Raw genomic sequence first — 23261 nt, forward strand, 5'->3', positions numbered from 1 at the left:
ATTCGTTGTATGCACGGATGGTAAAGAAGAAGATTCACGAGTAAATTTTACCAAAAACAGATTAGCAACGACGCAAGTGGTCAAACCTCGAATTATACTGCAAGATGGCGTCTGTATTAATGATATTTACTGCGCGTCGTTTTGCTAAAAATACATTATGACTCCGTAAAGTTATGATGGAACACGAAATAGCATGAAAAATAAGTCTTAAAGTAAAATGGATTAGTTTAAAATGAAAATGTTCAAGAGTTTAACATCACTGATATAACTTTTCAATATCTACTTTATCAAATTATTATAAATGTATACTGGAAGAAGGATTGCTCGAGGTAAAATTTTTTGGAGTAGTTTTAGACAAAATATCCTTATAAATGAGTCATTTCAGGAATAACTTTATAAATAGACGACATTCTTCCTCGTTAAAATACACTGTAGTCGAGATGATTGAAATGCATCATTAAGCTTCACTGGTTGATTGTAATTACTATAAATACAATCCTAAAAGAAATGTTACCTTCACTTTTTGATAGTACAAAAATAGAACTTATAAGTCGTAATTCCTTTAATTTAATTTATGAGCAATGATAAAATTTTTTTAATGATAGTTCAATTTTACATGAATTTATGACATTTCATGGTTAGAATACGTGTTAAGTAACAGGAACTGAACAAATAAATTAAGCCAATTCATTTACTTTTTTCAGATACTTTTTTCTACAAATTAAATGGACTACATAATTACAAAGATCTGTATTTTATCTTTTTGAACAATACATAATGTATATAGTACTAAAAGACAATACATAGAACTAAAGTAAAGGAAAGAAGAGCGCATATCCATGTTGGAGATAAAGTTTTTGCTGAACATCGTATGTTTCTCATGTTGATCCGCACATTTTCCAGGCCGCTTGTTTGATCGCTCTTCTTTTTCTACGTTAACACAATCGGATTTTTCTTCTTAACGATTGTATTTTGCTCTTGTCTGATAGCTAAAGTTTTACATAGTAAAGTCAGAATTTAGATAATGTGTACGTATCCTAAAAAAATTATTTTTTATGGTATCTCGATTAATCACTTAAGTGCAACGATAACCAATTTTTTTTTATTTCCAGTCTGCATTTCGCGTCGTGAAATCGTCTATATTTCACGACAAGAAACTCCGGAAACAAGTGGAAATACCACGCAAAGATGTAACGTAGAGTGCTCTGTCGCAGCGGAAATCGTAGGGAGAAGGTATAAATTGAATCGGGTCCACCACATCCGTCGTATAAAATGCTTCGCACGCCCTTTAAATTGTCTATGAACCCTCGTAGGAAAGGCGTTGCAGCAACTTACAGACAACCATTATATAACGGAAAATGCCAATAACTCTTCAGTAATGTTATCAAACGTTTGAACATGAAAGTCATCAATCTTTGCTATAATAACGATATTTGAGTAGAAGTGATAGGATCAAGGCATCGATATGAATTTGAGTAAGTTACTTTAAAATAATATTCAGAAATTTTTTTATTAAAGATGAATTTCAAAATAAGTTATAAAAGAACTCATGCAGTAAATAGTTTAAATTTTAAATTAAATTAAAACATTTTCAGAAGGATGATTAATGTTATTGGTAATATTTGCTGATAGAAATAGAGGCAAGATAATACAAGAAAGTATTAAGTTCTTGAAAAAGATGATGAATATTTAAGAATAAGATTAGTGGAGAAATTGATAATAAAATTAAAATTATATGAAACATTATTAAAGTCAATTTAATCAGTGTCTAGTCTTGATCTTGATCAGTCTATTATTAATCAATGTCTCAAACACATTTAGAACTATCTGAAAATGGTCTTTTAGAATAGTAAAAATTCTTTGGAATATTTTTAAGACGTTTTTTTTTCTTTTTTTCCAGAGAAAAATCAGAGGTGAACGAACGAAAGTAGGACTATAGATGTAAAGAAGGTACAAAGAGAAGTACGATACGTGAAATGAAGCTATCGGCTGGCAAATGGTGTGCTACGTGGTATCGAGGGAGGTTAGTCAGGGTGGCTGGTTGGTGATGCATTGCGCGAACTCCCCGCGGCAAGGTCACGTGACTCGTCCCCTCGGCCTATCATTGATCGTTCCCCGGAGAAGCGTTGGACACACCGTTGTCGTATCAGCGCACGTCGTCCATGTCCATACTACTACACTTTAGGTATGTATTTCTTTCGCGCTATGGCTTCTAATCTATTTATATACTTCTGGAAAGAGCAAATTCAACATTGCTCAGTCGAAACATACGCAGATTCTCACGAATAATAATTAATTACCGTTACTACGACGAACGAACGAGAGATCGGGTAGAGAGTCTTATCAATTTAGAGATGAGAAGAGCACACGTGACCATAACAATGTTGAAAACTTAAGAGTTGTTCAAAACTTAACGTACCTTTGTTCGAGTCTCCTTTTCATTAGACCGTATCGTTCATTTAATCATCGCTAGAAATAATACAAGGGAAACACGCGTGTCCTAAACTTCCTTTATTTTGTCTACTAGTTTTCTTTAGCTACATTATTTCTATTGAAAAAAAAAATTTATTCTACAATTATCTTAAATTAATCTTTCAGATTAGAATATTAATTTAAAAAATATTCTCACTTTTAATGACAATGAAATAGTTTAGATTCATCAAAAATGGTTAACTTGGAATAGCTTTTAACTCATTCTACTTTTAGAGTAGTTCACTTTTATTCTTACTTTCTTTTGTATGTTCATTAAAGTATGATAACAAGGAAATGATCTCATAATATAGACATAAAAATGAAACAGAATGTATTTATCGATATTTCTTGCAGTCATTTTGTTAGCAAAAACATTTTCGTGTAAAAGATTTTAGGAAACATGTGTCATGTTGATGACAAACATTTCGCTGTCTCGTTATATTCGTTTTTCCTGTAGCATGATGCGTTCTACCAATGTAATAGTAAATGTAAAGCACTACAGAATAGGAATATGGTAAAAAAAAAGCAACAAGAGAAAGAGAAAAATTGGGACCAATTCCTTTTTCCGGACATAGGAGTATAGGAGGCGTTTGCGTGTCTCTGTTGACACGAAATACGCATTAGACGCGGTAGCTGCATCCTGCTTTCCTCTCGGGTATTGCCTCTTTACATTCTCTCTTGCATTATGAGACGTTCACGCGCACCCTCGACGTTCTGTTTGCTTGCGTATGTCGAGAACGGTACATACATACAATTTACCATATGATGTGTACAACAGAGTAAAGCAATAGCAGATATATCCTGAGAAAAAAAGTTTACTTACGTAAGCCATCAATGCTCATGTCACTCCTGAAGATTATTCATAAAATATTAATAAAAGAACATTAAGTGACGAGGAACTTTCTTCAATTATTTATTTGAGTATAAAACAGACCCTTAACGATAATAAATAACATAATAATAATATTCTTCTACGAATAAATGACATATTTTGGAGTAAAATGATGTATAAAAAGATTAAGTGAATATGTCATTTACAAAATTGATAGCAGAATAATTTTTAAAATTCATTAGCTGAAAAATACAAGACGATTACGAACCGTTATTCAGAGTCGAAATTCATTTTATTTCCATTCTCCAATTACTTTGTGAAAAAAGAGTCTTTTTTCTCAAATAGTCTGTTTCTCCTCAGTCTTTTTCCTATAATTACAATTATTCTGACGTTTGACTTAATGAGATTTTTTCATCCCATCCAGTTCATTATGATGATATATTTAATGTTTATTTACATCAAATGCAGCATCTCTATTCTTAATTATATCACTTGATTCATAACAAACGTTTTCAGGATATTATTTGTTTCGAGTAATTTATCCTCCGGACAAATGAATCATTTACTGCTCTGAACCGCAGTATAGAGCATCATAAAAGATTTGAAAAGCTGCGACGGCGCGGTTTGTTTCATTGTAAACATCAATATGAGCGAGGGACTGCGCACCAATCACTGCGTCTGCGATATACCACAATTTCTTTGCATCATTGTTACGGATAATTATTTTTATTACATCATAGCAGGCTGATATATAAAGCTTATTCAGTGAGCATTTTCCACACGGTATGGCAATCTATCTCCAAGCTATTTTCTAGTACGCTGAGCTTTATATTTTGTGTCTCGTAATAAAACACAAAATAAACAAAACAGCTCTAGATTTTAGGAATATGTCGAATTTTATTTCATCAGATTATTTTTATTAGAGAAAAAATGATTTTTTATTCGATTTCACATGCGTGTATCAGGCAGATGCTCTGCTGCACCTGTTCTCCACTATCGTGGATTTTTTCTTCCAATCCTCAATAATAAGGCGAGAGCCCGTATATTGAATACTTCCGTTCGAGTAATGAGGATTCCCGCGGGTGTTTTTTAACAATTTTGTAAAGGTGGATGCTGTATTTATATATTTCTGGTTATATAGTTGGCATATATAGCCATCTACTATCATATTTGTAGCATTGTCAGGTGTGGATCCATTCATCTTGATACATACACTAATATTTATGACAAATGTACATACATACGTATGTTATACGAGTCAATCCAGAATTTATTGAAATTCATATGAGATCAAAATACCGTTTTACACCTTTGGGCATACAAGCTGCGCGGTAGTTTGACCGCTATATCCATTACATGCTCTATCCTTTTCAATCTTATACATAATAATATAAGTATTAGGTACATTATTATGTTTTAAAACCACCGACGGTTTATCAGCCGCCTTTGCCACGGGTCAAGTGATCGTTTTACGATGATGCAAATAATTATGGGTGATGTACAGAAAGGTACGCCCATATATTTTTTTTCTACAATAAACTGTGGTCATTAAGTGATGACTGCAGACGCGTTTGAACCACTGCGTTAACCGGTTGTAGTTCAAATTTAAACCCTCTAACCACTTCTCCATCAAATCCTTCATCTCAATTACCAATATAATACGTGAAATACTTTATTACTAGTTACGTTCAATCAGCACTTCCGTGTGTTAGAAGATGACTGGATAGAAATAATATTAACGTTCGACCTTTCTTCTTTAATTTTTTCATTGAATAACATTATTTGATTAATTTTTATTATAATAAAATATTAATTATTATTGACGATTAAGTACAGTAGCAGAAGTCGTTTCGACGAACGTTGACCAATTGTTATATGTATATTGAGCCGGGGTATTGTAGTAATATTGTTGTCACATAGACCGAATAGAACAATTGGTGCAGAAAATTGGATAAGTAGATCTACAAGCTTTGTATGAAACAGAGGGAAAATGCATTGTGAATTGAAAGAGAGGGAGGATAGAATAAGAGATGGAAAGTGTATAAGAGTAAGCGAGATAAAAGCATTGATCCGCTGAGCGCAAAGTGGCCCTGAGGAGTTGAATGGAGCTACCACAAAAAAATATGTCAATCACACCGAGTGCCTTTGGGTTTATACTTGGAGATTTGTAGGGAGGCATGCATTTGCTACCAGATGATTCGTACTACTATGTAGTGTACTTTAACAGAATACGTGTCAAACGGATGTCGTGCATCTCACTGACTTGGGATTACTCGCATCGTTGAAACCGCAAATCAATTTCGTCATCTGTCCTCAAAAATTAGTCATTCTATAGATATATATATAAATATATTCGCTGAATGCTCTATAACATTGATGAATATAATAATTTTTAATTAAATCATCATTTAATATCATACAATCAAAATTTTAATTGAAATAATAAATAATTTATTTATTTATTTCCAACTGCTGTGGATGAATGGCCGAGGGAAAATTTTAATTCGAAGAAATGTTTAACAAACTGACATATGATGTGGACTATTGTTGAGCTGATTCCTTTTATCGAATATATGACCGGTGAGCACTCAGTAGAAAGGAAGGAAATGTATGGAATATATTGAGACGAGTTCGTCAACCGTAGTAGTTATTCGGGGAATAGCAGTGATGAGGAACACAGATTTAACTCAAATAATATGATTTGAAGAAACGTTATTATTTCTATCGATAATAAAAAAAAAAAAATTACAAGCATTAACTAAAATAATTAAATTAATTTCTTTTTTTTATCAAAAAGAAATTTTTTAAATATTGTTTTTCAACTTTAATTAATGTTTTGATGATTTTTTTTTTTTTGGTATGACTTTCTCTCAATAGAATTTATTTGATTTTTTTCTTCATGTAGCTCCACGAATTTGGTACGCAAAATTTTTTTTAACACGAGATATTTCAATCTACTTAATGTAACTGATATAAAGATGCTCATCAGTTTATTTGCAATTTAAAGTGATTCTGCAAAGCACCAAAGCATGCTGGGGAGCAGCTGGATCAAGCGAAGAAAAAGAATAGAGGAGTTAGTGGAGGTATCAAGGGTTTTTCCACGCTCGCGCAATCGGTAAACCACGACGACAATGACTGTAAATTGGATCTGAAGATAAAGGGCAGAGAGTAGAGAGAGAAAGAGAACGAAATAATTTATTTACGTAATAGTAATAGATATATTTTTGTAATGCGTTGTTAAAATTTCAAATTGGGATTGATATATAAAATATGATTACGCAAGGGTTTCACCAACAGCGAGTGATAATCGGATTTATAACTGCATTATCTTGCAAAGTGCGCACTACTGGAAGCATGTTTGCATAAAATATTAATAAGTGACACGAGTCAATCCGGGATTAAGAACTGGCGCATGTATTGGGGTTACTCTCGCGTCACGCGTGGACAAGTAATCCCCCAAGCCAACGATCCTCGTCACTTTATCTATCTCTATTTTATTTTGTTTGTGTTAGCTTTTCCCACGCAGAGTATAATATAAGAAGAGAATGTCATCTTTCATCCCTTCTTATTTTTTTTCTTTCTCATTTTCACACGACCAAATATCCCTTCTTATCGATTGACGTCTGGGTCTCTGTAAATAGCAATAATGCCAATCGACACGTGAGGGGACTGTCGCAACAACGACAAACATTCGTATAAGGGTTGCTCTTATAATAATGTCAGTAGCACCTCAAAGTAAATCTCCAAGACATCATCAACCCCACAACACTCACACACAGTCACTCATCCAGCTATTTTATTCTTAATTAATTCAAAATCACATTATAATGTTTTTACAATGGGATCGAACTAATCATACTGGCACGTGGCAAGTGCTTTAAAATTTGACAGCATCCAACTATTCCTTGTGGATAGCTTTTTATAGTTGTATATAAACAGATAGTACAATTGGTGATATCAGTCATTCTGCAGCCTTCCAGACACGTGTCATGCTCTTAAGATCATCCGTGGTACTTTTCAAATTTTAGTTTTACTATAGAATCTACGATAAACATTTTAAGAGTTTAATCATTGACCTGTCAAATAGAATTTATTCCAAACCACCCAATAAATTGAGACATTATTGCCAATTATTATGTTTTGAGCTTTTAATATTGATTGTTAAGAACAATTTTATCTATTTAAGTAACTTTAATTTTTTTTCTAATATGATTATCAATTTTTTAGATAAAAATCTTGGTGATTGTTTATTTAATTTGTCATCAAAATAATCAGTTGACGTCAACACCGTTGATAAAAGCGACTGATTTTACTTTTTAAATGTGTACGGTTGATATACGTGTATCCTTGGGATGCTGTAGGGGCATTACGCGTTTGTTAATGTTTGCAAGTGCGTCGACACCCACCTACTTATGCAAATCATTTAATTTAACCCCAGGATCATGATCTTATCTCGAAACCTATTCGTATTCATTGCTTCAAGGGGTCGTAGTAAGAGAGAGAAGGAACAAGAAAGCAAAAAAACTAGGGGATTGAATCTTCAAAATGACTATACGTTTAAGTACACTTCTATTTAGTCTCTTACCGTGCATGATTATCAAATAAAAAAAATACATTCAGTAATCTATAATATATACAGACACAAAGTCAATGATGTATATCGATTAAATGAATTTTGTTCAAAACGTTTTACGAATAGTAAGTGAAAATGATCGTCATTCAACAGCCAAACAAATTGGAGAAGCAAATTGGCTGTTAACTGTGTTCATTTTGCCGTTTAGCAATTGCATCGATCACATTGCTGCGTCACGGTACTTTGCACACAGAAGTGTGCGTTGCGCGAGCATTGTATGCATTTGTGCTACAAACGGGTATACCATTGTTAATCTAGTAATCGACTGTTTCAATGCTTGATGATTTTGGCGATGTGAATTAACTCAATGATCAACCAAGTATCTCGAGTATTTGCTGTTTTGTTTTGACAATACATTATAGAATGTATTTGTCACTACTTCAATTTAATTTAAACAAAAAATATTTTCAGCATAAAAAATGTTTGGAATGATGTTTTAAATTAAAAATCATTACAGTATTAGATTTTGAAATGGATAAAATTATAATTAATATATCCCAAGTGAAATAAATATTCATAAATAGTATGGTTAAATAATAAACTTGATGAGAATAGTTGTAGTTAATTTTCCCACGATAATGACCAAAATTAATATTCAGTCGAGCAAGTGATTATGTAGAATCCTTAGTTAAATATGATGGAATACCTTTTGTATTTATTTGCTGATTATTGATAGTAATTCGCATAAGAAAAGCCATTGGGGTTGTCACTCGAATTGAGATTTGCGCGGCCCTAGTCTTGTTTGGCAAGAAATATATGTATACACATGAGAAAGACCGAATAAGTGCTGGGGTGGATCTCTTTTTCCCTTCCCAAATACTAATCCACAGCCGTATCGTTGATTCAAGGGAGAGAATTCATTCGTCTTGATGTCCGCTAGCACTCTAGAAAATAAATCAACTCGTAAGTAGCTATCATTTTGCTATACGATGGACTTTATTATATTTTTTTTCCAATTTCCTAGTTTTATTAGTGTAATATATGGAAAAAAAAAATATAACAAAATAGACAAAAGGGCAGTATGACGAAGAGTGTTAGATGCATCATAAAACTGAAGCGTTCACACTTGCCACGAAACATTCGAGTTTTGCAATGAATATAGTCCTCGACGACAGCAATAAAGAGTTTTAACAAACGAGCTAGCACGAGCTGTACGCGTATTGCTCAATGGTCTCTGGCTTCTGGTAAACCACGCTGCGATGCTTCGCACTTTTTCATGTGCCAGTGCAGTAAAACAAAAATAAAGACAATAAAAACAACAATAAAAAAACAATGGATAAAAATGACATGGACAGTGAATAGCTGCAACGAACACAAATGGGATATACAAGTTGCCTACATGAATTCTGCTTATGACCTAGACTTTTGAATTATTGTCCAAAAATACATTTACATATCGTCTCTAATTATATGAATAAATCATGTACCCTTGTACTCCTATTTTTTAACTCAACCCTGCTCTATCACCTTCAACCATTCTTTCAACCTTTTTAATTACCCTTTGCATCAGTCTCGATTTTTATTATATCTTCAAAAAATTTAGAAGTATAAAAAAAAAATGGTTTTCTTGTGAATTCATCGATGAAAGACAATTACAATTGTTGAAAGATAGGAAATGAGTTTATTAATTTCCTAAGATATTTCCATCCATCTTCTTTTGGCCCATCTCTACCCTAAGGTATTAGAGAAAAAATGGAGTCTTAGTATTAACAAGAAAGGACTTAAAACGTATGGATACTAAATAGTAAATCATCATTTCTACATGTGTATACACATATTGTGTGATGGTGACACGAGCGGAAAAAGCAGATAACTCGGGTGAAAGCCGACCAACTAAGATGATGAATCTAGCGCGGAAGCACTTATGACGTACGACGACTCAGTCGTTGGCCACGAGATGAAGGGGGATGGTGAAGTAAGAGGTAGCTAGTAGGGCTGGATTTCGAAGCTAAATCCTGGCTACCCCGCGCAGCTTTGTTTTCCGCATGAGCGCCATCACTCCTGGCCGGATTACTCGGGGTGATCAGCTATGAAATTAACCGGCGCTCATCTCTTGGCGTCTCTTCTCTTCTTGGGCTTGCGAGTCAACCTAAAAATAGCACATGCCTCTACTTCATCCCTTGTGAATGTGATCGTTTGCTCCTTGAGGCGTTGCATTGTAGATGATAAAGAGGATCTGTTGAAGAGAAAGAGAATAATCTACTTTTGCAGGAGTATTATAAGGAACGATCACAAAGACACTCGCACACATTCCTGTATACACTCATCGTGGTCGATATTCCACAGACAAAAGAGACAACTTTTCTCATTATTCAACCTACTCTACGTAACTGTATAAATATTTTTTTCTTCTGTTTTACTTGGCTAATATCTTTTTACTTGAGAAAAAAATTCATTAGTCTTGATAATAATTATTCTTTATCACTGATTATAAAAGAATTTACTATAACAAAAAATGATTATCTTGATAAAAATATTAATTAACTAAAATTTACTCATTTAAATAATTAATTATCACAAGTTCAATCGATTGATTCATTTATTGATGAAAATTTATTCAGCAATTCAACTGAATACCAGTAAATATTATAAAATAATGCGAATTTTTTTATTACAATATCAAATTATTTTAAAACAAGTTTCATTTAATTTTTAGAAAATAAATATTTTTTTAAAACCAGATCTTGAGTTGATATTAAAATGTCGAATATTTCTAGCTAACAGACTTTCTTCTGATTCATGCTAAGAAAGCAGTTTCTATAACTGTATAAATATTTTTTTTCTTGATATTCTCAAATAATATCGAGCAAATAATAATTACTGATCCAAGTGTTATTTTTTTAATATGTAGACTCATCTAATCCTCTTGAAACTTGAAAAAACATATTGTGCACGTGCTGACTTTTGTGGTTATGTCATATGACAAATCCGCAAGTAAGTTATCTCGTCACGTACGAGGTTTCGGAGTTCAAAGAAAAGCATTGAGGGATGTATTGTTATATAATAAAAATATTCCACAGCTGTATAGGCTTCCTTAATAGTTACATTATGTGTAGAAAAAACATTCACTCTTATGTATAATCGAATAATAAATCAATAATATACACACGTTAATATTTATTGAGTCAACATAGTTTGAAGGTTTTTTCACTATAAAACATCAGAAAAATCCATTAATTCAATTTTTCCCTAAACTCATACTGCATCAACTGCTCACGTATTATGTGAAACTAATAAAGCTTAGTTGACGTAACATAGATGATCTGTAATACAGGCATTATAATGTATTATTATGTATGATGCGAACGACCAAGTGCAAAGCTGCTGGAGCTTGCAGCTGCTACGACCTACAATCATGTCATAGTTGAACCTATAAGCAAGCACTAGTGTACTGTTATGTGAGCGAGTAAGTAACCTCAATTCTCCTCGTCTCAAGGAGCAAAACTGCCAAGATAATGCTAAACAATTTCTCTTACTCTCTTTAGAACCATACATTGCTAGCTCATCGTACCATCTGCATCACCGTGTGAATGCATGAATGCCAAATGTATTCTGAATAACAGAAGTATCAAAACTTTTTAGTCAAAACGTGAGATCAAAATTTTTATGGTTCTCTGCTCTAAGAATATTCCTTCAGGAAAATACGACTTTTCAGTAGACAATTTTTTAAGAGATTTCTAGAGAATTTCGAAAATTCATATCGACTATGTTCTAAAATGTAAGATGTGTAACAGAACGAAGAGAGAAATTTATTTGTAATAAATTTAAAAAAAGTATAAATTAATTTTAACACGTTTCCTAATAGATGAACTTTTCTGTATTGGATAAATTCAGGGAAGATGTTGGGTTAATTTAGAAGACATTGAGAACAGTGCAAATTAGAAGATGACGTTGCTTGAATATTATAAAGTACATAGTACATATACATAAGTATCAATGTAAGTGGTTGTAGACATGCACGGCTGGCCCCCATAAACAGCAGCCGTTGCCTAATGAAACTACAAATCTCTTGGTCTCTATAATAGGCACCACCTGTTCTCACGCTCTATACAACGTCTAATCCTCACTTGGTCTGTAACACGCTTGTATATATGTCTACTTACATACGTCCGCCCATGCAAGACAAACAGTAAATTATTTCGGCAAATTTATCTCTGCCTGTTTAAGATAATTATTATTGGCAGATCTTGAATGATTCTCTATCAACATCGTATGAAATATTTATATTCAGAAGCAATGGATACACTCAGATAAATCCAGTGGTGTTTTGCATCAAGTTCGCGTTGCTGTAATACAATTATACGGTGTTATTTGAACGCAATCGATATAACGTCAATTGTATTGTCAATGCCGGGTAGTCCAGCGTGTCATGATTACTATTGTTTGCAACGTTGTACGATGAATTCAATATATAGGATGCGATGAGAGAGACAAGGAGAACGTTGGATTCAAGCGCACGCGCATTTTCTATCCTCTGACCACTACCGCAGTGCTTGCACTCTGATAAACTGCGGCCAATTTTCCACCCACGCAATTTCCGCACAGCAATACTTACTATTTGCATCGATGTTCCGTAACAATCTACCAACCATTAACACATTTTGACATAAATAGCCTTGCCGAACGTGAAAGCTTATTATAAATAAGACTCGTGGACATGGAGCCATTATTCATGATCATCAGCTATTTTAGGCAAATGTTTCAGCTGATACTGATATTTACATGCTATTCAATTTTCTTATGACTAATAAATTAATTGAGTGCATTTAAGTAATATTAATTTAGATATATTTTACAGTTTTATGCGTAGAAATTTAAGATATTACAAAGGCTAATAAGAAAAATTATAGAAAATGTTGTAAGAATTTTTAAATTGCTATATTAATTAATTTTTTTTTCTTTTTATATATATATATATATATATTAGAGACATTTATTAGATGATATCTGAACGTAAAATTAGCAAACAATACAGCAACTTTCTTTCCAGAGCAAGTGGAATGTAATAAAGTATTTCAAGATAATTTTATGATTGGTATATTGCTTGTTTAAGTTTGGTTTTATTGCATTAGAGCAAGCATAGATACAGCAATGAAAGTCATAAAATGATAAATTTATTAAATAATATTTTCCATCAATGTTAGTGGATCTAATAAAAACTGTTTACTTCAAGTTAAATAATATTATATATGTTATTAAAGAATATTGATGTGGTGAACACACATATACAATTTATGTATTTATGTAGACTAGCCAGCTTACAGGCGAGAATGAGTTCTAAACGATGGGCAATTTAAGAGCTCACCCCTATATATGGTATGAGAGGAGAGCGAATAGAGTGAGTGTATACGTACCCCACCCATATCCAAGAAGACCTTTCCGCGAGAAGAGTATTAAAGCCGGCTTAATGTAAACTAGGAAAGGAAGAAAGAGGAGATACGTAAAGTAATATAGGGCTAGCGACCCTTATTCCAAGGGGTGTACTCCATGAGCATGAATTTGGTTGGCATATACCCCCTTCTCTCATCTCTCTTTTGCTCCAGCAGCATTTTCGTCCCTTGTGTGCTCTACGTTGAGCATAAGTAACACAGGCTCTCGACCCTCGACACTAAAGTCCTACGCTTATTTGCCTCAACGAATAGTGAAATATCAAACAATTTGTCGCATCATAATCAAAAGCGAGTACCTACTGCCTTCTTTGCATATATTTTTTGGACTTGACAATTTTATTTCAACTTCAAATTACATATTTATTTTCATTCCCCTCAGCAATACACCAAGTACTGCTCAAACATAAGTTTATTTTTGATGATTGGAGTATTATTGACTATTTTATCTTAATTAAGGTAACTGTGAAAGGGGAATTTCATACTGAGAAATAAACGAGTTTCAAACTTTAATTAAACTTTTTCACCAATTTTTTGACCACCAAACATTAAAATTGGATATCTATTTTGAATAAATGTCTTGGAAAAAATAATTTCCAAGTTATTTAACAGAGAAACTAATTATTGTGCTTGGATAAAACCACACGAATTTCTCACGAATGTAGACACTAGTGGTGTGTAGGTCTGATTCTCGGATCTTTTGGGGTTTTGAGTTGATTTTTTTTGGCCTTTATAGTCTCGGTCGAACGGGTGAGTGATGGACAATCTTGAAGTTGGTCTGGACGCGCCTCCGACACGTTAATACCCATCAGACCATCACCTAACAGCATGGATAAGCACCTTTCGAGTTTCTCAAACTGCTACGATGCTTACATCGTCGGCACAGACTGTGTATATATATATGCAATATATGCACGCACGGCTGCCCATATCCCATCGTTATCTTCTCACTCTCTCTCTTATCCTCTCACTCTCTGCATGCACCAACCGCTCGAATCCCGCCGAGACGTGTTAATCAAAATGTTAGACAAGCCACTTACATAGCCCTAAGACGTTTCCATTTAGGAAGCCCCGTAGTTTTCGTCAACGTGATGTTGGCATGTCAGAGAAACGCCCATCACCAGTAAAGAGCTCATGTAATCTAATCACGTGATCATTCACTGCTCATATACTACTATGGCTATGTTCTTTATTTCAATCCATCAAAAGTTTACCATCATTTTTATTCATTTATTATACTTGGAGCTAATTATATTCTAGTCTTATTACACGAGTATACCTCTTAGTTTTTTTTAAATGATTGATCTGAGTATAAAGCATCAGAAGAGAGAAAGTTGGTGGATACAAAAACCGAAAAAATACTTTACATTTTTTTTATTAATTTTGTTTTTTATTTTCATTATAAATAGAGAGAAAGTCTTTGTTATAGAGTGATATTTATGGTGCATATAATAAGGTGAAAAAAATAAACTTGATGTTGAGAAAAAAAAACAAGTAGAAAAAGATGTTGATCAGACGAAATACAATCGAGATGACAACGGGATGTTTGCCCGGTCAATTTTACGTTTTCTCATAAGATCGCGCCACGGTGCACGTCATGAAGCTTTTAAGATCCATAGGCGCCGTCGGTGGAGTCGCGTGTTTCAAGCTCCCTAACCGATAACAGAAGGAGGAGCAAGCGAAGCCGCACCTCGAACTCCGCCCCTCAACACCGCTCACCCTACTCTCCATCAATGGATATACGTGTGTATCACTCACCAGTTAATCTTACTCACAATCAGTCTTCATTCCTCGCCAATCATCTCTAATTATTGTTCCAAGATACACAAATGAAAGCAAAAAATTGAAAATTCAAAGAGCCGAAAAATAACGTGGCTCGATAATTATGGTGGCATTTGAGATACAATAATTTTGATGAAATTTTAATGAGTGGATGAGTGATTGACAGAAAAAACAGTAGGATTTGAGAAACTATTTTTTCTTGTTTTAACGATTCTTTTATTTCGTAAAGTTGTAATGGAGTGGCCACAAAGTTTATTCAGTCTAGCAAACTCGCAGTAGTGCAGCATGTCGAGAGCCTTGGTAGAACAGAGTAAAAAGGAAATAAAAGCGAGATACACAAAGAGAGCGGATCGAGTCTCAGGCACAGAGACTCGACTTCATACTCTGGTTAACGCGGGTTGGATCGAGGTAGTACCGGAACTGAATGCTGGGGCCGGACATACCTCCCTGCACACACATACACAGGTTCTGCTTTGTCCAGTCTCTCGGACGCAATTAGGGTGTGGGAATCTGGCTCCAACCCCCTCGGGATGCCGCTGGCACTAAGTAGAAAAGCGTGTAGTCAACCCTCCTAGCCTCAAAAGGCATCGGTCTGGCCTGAGGTCTCGTTCTTCGACGTATCTCACATACCTACTACATTGGTACACATACAGATCTACATACGAGAATGACGAATCATACTTCACAACATATGCTCTAACTGTTTGCTATACTCATTTTACATTTTTTATCTACATATATTCCGGAAAATATATTATCAATGAGGGTATGAGTGGATCAATAGCGAATGGCTACAACCTAGATGATGGACAAGTTTTAGATTGCAGAAAAACATTTTTTAGAATTGAGAATAAGTTTTTTCTAAGGCAGTTATTAAAAATGCATTTTTATGCATGAATGAATATTTATACAGTTTTAAGTAAATTTTAATTATGTTGGGAATTAATTTTAAAAAGTGATATCTAAAATAAAAGTTTTAATGCACACATTTTTATGAAAAAAACACATTTGCAACAGTATTATATTAAATTTGAGCTTTTTAAAAAATTTCATTTTCAACACTTAATTATTTTTTTAAAATTTTTATTATGAAAAAAAAAGTAAAAGCAATAATCTAGGAAAAAAAATGGTTAAAATTAGTAAAAAATAAAATGAAGGTTTAAAACGACTTGTCAGTAGGTGGTACATAGTATCCATAATTGAATAATATTGGGGGTATAAATAGATGAGGAAGACGCGAGGGCAGAAGAAGGGTAGAAGATGACAAGAGTACATACAAACCAGTAGTACGGCAAACCCGCGGTACGGAGATAGAGATAGAATAGATTGCAGGTTAGCTGAAATGCCTGCAGGGCCTGTATATTCGACCATCCGGGAACGTGTCTGGCCACTGCTGATACGGTCAGCCTGGGATAAAGTAGATATTAACACGAGATGATCCGTTAATGAAGCGTATGTTCTCTGCGCCAACGCGAACCTACCACCTATTACTCACAGCCTACTTTCCTGTTATCTTACCCGTACACCACTTTCCGCGTTTTGAGCCCGGCAAATTATATTAATTGAATATGCTGCAACCAGTCAGAAATATTGGAAGAAACAACATGACAATAGGACCAGAGAATAATAATAAGTAAGAAAAAGTATGATAATTGGACAATCCGACAACAAGGGTGTAAAAAGCTTGGTACGAGGTTGCCAGTAGGGATCTTAACTTGCCTAAGGATATGCTTGTGTCGAAGGTTCCGAAAGGAATACCGGATAGGGAACAACGGTGCAGTGCGTCACGATATCAGAGTGGGCATCTCGTCGCCGTGCCAAGATTGTAGTTAACGAGGTCTCACGACGTCACACCATTTAAATCATCAGTTGGTTATTACACTACTTCCAACACGTATAAGTATTATATTTCTTCAGTTTATTTCTTTCTTATTCCCACACACTCTTTCACCATTTTATAGTCCATTCACAAAAATTACTGGTTATTCTTACCCGATTTTATTTTCCTCTACAAACTATTTAGTTTAACTTGACTAAAACTTCATTTACCAAGAAATGGAATTTTAAAGAGCACCTTTTTTTTTTACTAAACGAATATTAATTGAATAATAATAATAAGAAATATCGATATTTATTATTCAATTGAGTTACGTTTTTTTGTAATTTATAAAATAATGTTGGAATAATAAATACTGCTACTTAGTTTTTTATTTGTGTTTTTATCGGAATTAAAAAAGTTATTTGTGAAAACAAAAAAATATAAAATCCATTTAATTAGTTCAATAATTACCATCAATTATCTCGATAAATTTCATCTGTGTAGATGTCTAATTAAGTAACTTAATTACATTCCAATGTAGCATTAATTTCCAGTTCATCACAATTATCGTATCACGAATCTAAAAATTAGAAAATTGTTTTCAAGAAGTCATTTTCTCTTTACTGGCTGCTTCTCGCACGTGGAGTTCCCTCATATACCTGGGAATAGACCCTAAAACCGAGTTCACATTGATCTCAGTGGATTTTTCGAGAATTCTCCGACAGTTTCGTAGAATTACAAATCGTGAGGCTGTAGAAGGTCGAGGTTGTTTTCGAGTTTTTTTTCGCTTTAAATAACAAAAAAGTGAGTAAAATTAAAAAAAAAATTGCAACGATCCAAAACGAGGGGGAGTCAAAGCATGGAAATAAAAGGAATAAGTTAGATTTTGTGAGAGTCGTCCTCCTCCTCATCTTCTCACTTCTTCGGTACTCTTGATTCTATATATATTTTTTTTGTTTTTTTTCTCTTTTTCTCCTTCTTCTGTTCTCGCTTTCGCTCTCACCATCCACGCCGCGAGAGATTTATAAGCACGAGCTGTGATCCTTTTCAAAGACCCGCCGCGGCGGTTCATCTTCGAATGGGGACAATTTGGTGTCGCCCTACTCATACCTTTTCCTATACGCTCTTGAAAATCATTGGGGCGAAATGGAAAATGAGTGAATTATAATATAACTATATAGACTACTACTGCCTATGTGACTTTAAAACGTCACCCTTATTTTCTTTTTCTTCTTCTCCTTAACAAAAGCAAGTCAATTTCACAGCAATTAAGGTATGATTAATTGTTATATTATTGTCAGAAATTTATCTTATGTTCCATCCTTTTTTTAATCAAAAAACCATAAGTCTGGATTGTTAACAAATCCTAATAAATTGATTGACTTTTAATTACACTATTATTTAGAATATTTTTGCCAATCGTTAACATGAATTTATATCAATTTCATTCATCCATTATATCCATCATATTAAAAATGTAGACTGCTATTACAGCAATTTTTATGCCTGCTCTAATTATTTGAATAGTTTTAATTATAAAAAATGTAAATTTTTTTGGTTTCAATTTAATACTTGTTCAATATTATTGATTAATTATTTTGTGTCTTAAAACGGACTTTGACAATGTCAAAAATGATTTCAAAGGATTTTAAAAAATACTTATATTTAGACTAGCATATCATAATTATCTAGATAGCTACTATAACTATCTCGCTAGTTAACCTCAGAGATACAGTATTATTTCTACGTCTGTAGATTTTTTCAGTCCAGTAATAATTTTAATTTTTGATCAGTATAAAATTTTTTTTGTTCAAATAAAATTGCATGCAAAAAATTTTTTTTAACTCTACATTCAGTAGTTTCATGTGGGTTAAGAACAATTGCAGAAGTTTGTCGGGTTGATTTTGACAAAATGTGAACGACACGAGGAGAATGTTTCTCTTGGTGATTATTTTCTCGCACTTTCGACACGCCCAGACGATGTTTCTGCACGTCAAGCTTCCGTCTCCACTTGCAGTAGTATACTAAAAGCATTGAAAATAAATAAAATGAAGCTTAGAGCATGAGGCTTTGTGAGTTTTTTGAGTCGTGAATAAGAAACAGGCATATATGTACGTATGTAGAACGTAGATTGAGCATGTGAGGTATGCCGTGTAGAGAACGCCCAGCCAACAAATCATCGATACAATTCTTACTTGAAGATCGTCCGAGTTAATTCCACTTGGAATAGTATCCCTGAATAGAAAGAGTTCAACTGGCAGCGGCGGGGAACTTTTTTTACATTAATGCAATGAGACGTGACTTTTCGTTTCTAACACTTATCTTTAACTCTCTATATACAACACACGTTTATTCATTTTTTATTATACTTATTGCTATCAAACTTGAGTTTTTCCAACACAAATAATCGTCAAGATGAAAACAGGAAAAGTCGGGTACTTTTCAATGTAACCCAGGAAGAGTAGAAGCCTGACGTGAAATAAGTACCCTCGCTTCAAGTTTCTTCTACCGGCGCGACGGGAATTATTTAAATGGATTACTGCGGCAGCTCCATGGCAAAGTTTTCCGGAATCTGCTGATCCGCTCTTAAAATTTAGATGGATTATGAGACGAATAGCAAGCACAGTCCCGTCGAGATGGTGATGCAATAAGCGACTCGACAACTGGCGTCTACGTCTCAAGGTAAAACGTAGTTTTCTTTTGCGACATTTTACTGTTGGTGTGCAGCAACTCCAAAGCTTCCTGGTACTTATTATACTTATATAAGTGTAAGGGGAAGAGCTTTTTTCCAAGGGACTAACAAAGAGGGATTGGTTGGACCGGGAAGATGTTTACTGCCTTGCAAAGTAACGCCAGCTTCATTAATATCCATTATCCTTCGTGGCTGCAACTGTAATTAGCTTCGTGAAGATATCTCCTGGAAAAAGACATGCTCAACCAATATATCTATGAATTATTTTGCTACTTTTTCCTTTCTTGTTCTCGTGTTTCAGATTTTTTTCTATGAAAATGAAGAAATTATCTTTACGTGCTTTATGAATTAATTCAAAAACATCCTTTGTTTTTATAAAAATTATTAAATTTATCATGATAATCAATTTTTTCATTCAACTTGACTGTGAATTTCTATTGTTTTAAAAATGATCTCAGTTGAAGAATTGAACATTTACAATTAATAAATATCATCTGTGGTAAATTTATAATTTCATTCATTAAAAAATCTCATTTTCGGAGAAATAAAAGACTGAAGAGTAAGATAAAAAATAAATGATTAGCACGATAAGAAGATTACTCGACTTTATTCTAGATTACTTTTTTACTTGGACAAAAATCAATTTAAAATTAGTATCAACATTTGTAATATTTCATGAAGAATTTTCTCAACACTACAGAAACTTATCTATTAAGAAAAAAAAAACAAACTCCAGTATTTCATCAGAAAAATTGAGAATAGTTTTATCCAGTTTCAACGAAAAAATTCCCCACATGAGGTTATTTTATCTTCACCCTATGTAAAAATAATAATATCCAAGGGTAGCATTACACAAAGTTACTGCTTTGTCATTGAAATTAATAACTAAGTTATTGTAGTGTGTTAAAAAAAACTCTAACACCGGGTTAAAAACTTAGAAATGTAAAACGGCGTTAGTTTGACATAGAAGTAGAGAAAATGTGTATTTGGAGATGTACAGTTGATGCATGTAAAGTGTTAAACACTGTCCTGATGACTAGTACACTTATCTATTTGGTACGTACGCGTGTTGCTGCTGTAAACTTGGCTCTGTACGTTGAAACGTAATCGTACGAGAGATCCTATTGCATGAATATAATTTGCATACAAGTTGAGTATATGGCAGCATCAGCTGGCACACGCCCGCATAAACGTTTATATGGGGCCAACAGATGTAGACGTACGAATGCTCAGTACCGACGTATTATACGTTCGTAAATATCTTTTACACTTGATATATTATCACAAAATACGACTAACTAATAGCACCTAACAATTTACGATTACGTCCAAATGCCAGCTTGATTATTTATCAATTGGCTATTAATCAATATTAATTTATATAAAGTCCACATTCTGAATCACCCTAGGAGCAAAATGGAATATTCATGTGATGTTTGTATATAATAATGATGGTAATAATGGAAGAATCAATTATTTGTTGGCATAAATGTTTGTTTATTATGCATACAAACCTGTAGATATAAGGTATAGCTCTAAGTGATAATAAAAAAAGAATTAAAGCTCTATCACTCACCAGTAAAAGTCTCACGAGATCATAAACTATAATCGAATTGCCGCCCGTGACACATCATTAAACCGAATGTCTGTATCTCTTAAGTTTCGATCCGACGTTATTATTCTTTTTCTTCGTCTTCCTCGCACTTTCTATGTTCTTCAGCCTATAAAGAGTCAGGATTAAGGTTTTTTTTTTATCACATATTTCGCCATTCCACACGAAACATATCTGATCTGCTGCAAGAGACAATGGTTGAAGGCAAAAGGTATTTTAGAAGATACTTCGATTGCCACACGAAAACAACGACTACATCGAAGTGAGTGGAAGAGGCAGGAGGAGACCAAAGAAGTCTGGAAGGAATGAATGCTTCTTTGAAGCGACCGACGCCACTTGTTGGTCTATCATGACGCTCCACCGACCTCTTTAAATTCGATCGCCACCCAGCTTCTCCTGTACTCCTTCCGTCCTCCCTCTCTTGCTTCCTCTCCTGGCTTTCATACCTATTAGAAAGCCAGATTTCATGTTCAAAGATAACTCATATTCCTATATGGCATAATTATGTTCATGGTGGTTCCAGTTTTCCAGATGTTTTGAATTTGATTAAGGTCATTCCGAATTACCGATTTCAAATCATAATCATGACTTATTCCATTGGTTAATAAATATTTTATACATTAATTTGTCTTTTCAATTTCTGTTTTAAACTTAGTGGAGCATGCTTTGAAGATATTTTTGAGAAATTTTTTCTTGAAGAAATTTAATTATGACTAGAAAATGAAGAGAAGATTTTTTCTGTGTAGTAAGGTGTTTTACTCTGTTTTAATTTTTAAATTAACTACGAATCACGATATTTATCCACTATTTTAATTAAAATAATTTTATTTTTCAATTATAATTTTTTAATTATCTGATGAAAATGAGAGAAAATGATTGTACTAACGAGATATATGAATTTTCAGAATATAGATATTCGTATGAGTGAATAGAAAACGGACGCAAGCGAAAGATATACACATCCATTACCATCAGCATGCAAATTAGATTGGAGATTAGTGAAAATCCTTTCGTAACAATTCTCGGGACCACGGACGGAATGAGGAAAGACTGAACTGTGGAAACGAGTAGCAGTAGCCCTTCTGTACTCGACGTTAGCGGTGGGCTGAATCAAGAAGATCGAGAGAGGAAAGTGGCGAGAAAGTCGTACAGACGTACACGAGGGAATGAGATAAAGGTACGTAACGTAGCAATGGCTTTGAGAAAACTCTTAATGGAACTTAATTAACGTCTACCACTGTTCGAGTGGTGGATTTCACGAGCATCAGCCGGCCAGAGTTTCTGTGGGTGCGTGCTCATTGCGGTTTAGGAAACGCCTGTTAGATGAGTCGACCAATTCAATTAGTCATTCCTGTAATGTAGTGGCGTTGATGACAAACCAGTACACTCTGCTATTATTATATCACTTATAAGGAAAGGACAAGTAGGAAGAATAATGGCTCTATTAAGTTGGTCGAATATTTGAAAGAAAAACTAGCATGGGTATAATTTGATTCGTCATGGAATAGTCACGGGTCTTCTAAAGCCTCTAACAAGACATGTCATGGCTCTGATAATCATACAGCAACGGAAAACATTTTTTTTATCTTTAAAGAAAACCATAAAATGTTTTATAAGCGTAAACCTCAAGTATTCTATGAATTATTTTTTCATTTTTACTTGATGGAATTTTTACCTATAAAATTTTTTTATGTGCCTTCTTGTAATAGATAACAAATTTACTCTTAAAATATTATCGTAATAATTGTGTATGTTTGTTTTTTATTTTTATTATTCATTTATACTAACAGAAAAATTATTGTTCTTCTTTTATGTCATTTTATAAATGGGTATCAATTCATATTGTAGTAATTATACTTTTATGAGCTGTAACATCTTTCTAAATGACTGAAAGAATGTTTTTGATTAAAAGTATAATATTTTGGAGAATTCGGTATTTATAAAGATATTTGGAGTAAAAAAAATAGAAATGAATCTGAATTACTCCATTTTCTTCACATCTAAATAATGAATTTTCTGCTGAGTAATTCAA

General features: G+C 33.6%; 1 long non-coding RNA gene across 2 annotated transcripts; it reads left to right on the forward strand.

Moving 5' to 3' along the window:
- Positions 1 to 151: 151 nt before the first annotated feature.
- Positions 152 to 22388, forward strand: LOC118074227 (uncharacterized). Of its 2 annotated transcripts, XR_004691199.1 has the most exons (6): positions 152 to 329; positions 705 to 1028; positions 1113 to 1233; positions 1314 to 1475; positions 1901 to 2185; positions 22135 to 22388. It is a non-coding gene; the product is annotated as an uncharacterized lncRNA (long non-coding RNA). The 2 variants fall into 2 exon arrangements; XR_004691198.1 differs by having other exon boundaries at positions 1113 to 1475.
- Positions 22389 to 23261: the final 873 nt, after the last annotated feature.

Source organism: Chelonus insularis, unplaced genomic scaffold, assembly GCF_013357705.1.
Source record: "Chelonus insularis isolate UGA/USDA-ARS -01 unplaced genomic scaffold, ASM1335770v1 contig_133_pilon, whole genome shotgun sequence".
Classification (NCBI taxonomy): Eukaryota; Metazoa; Arthropoda; class Insecta; order Hymenoptera; family Braconidae; genus Chelonus; species Chelonus insularis.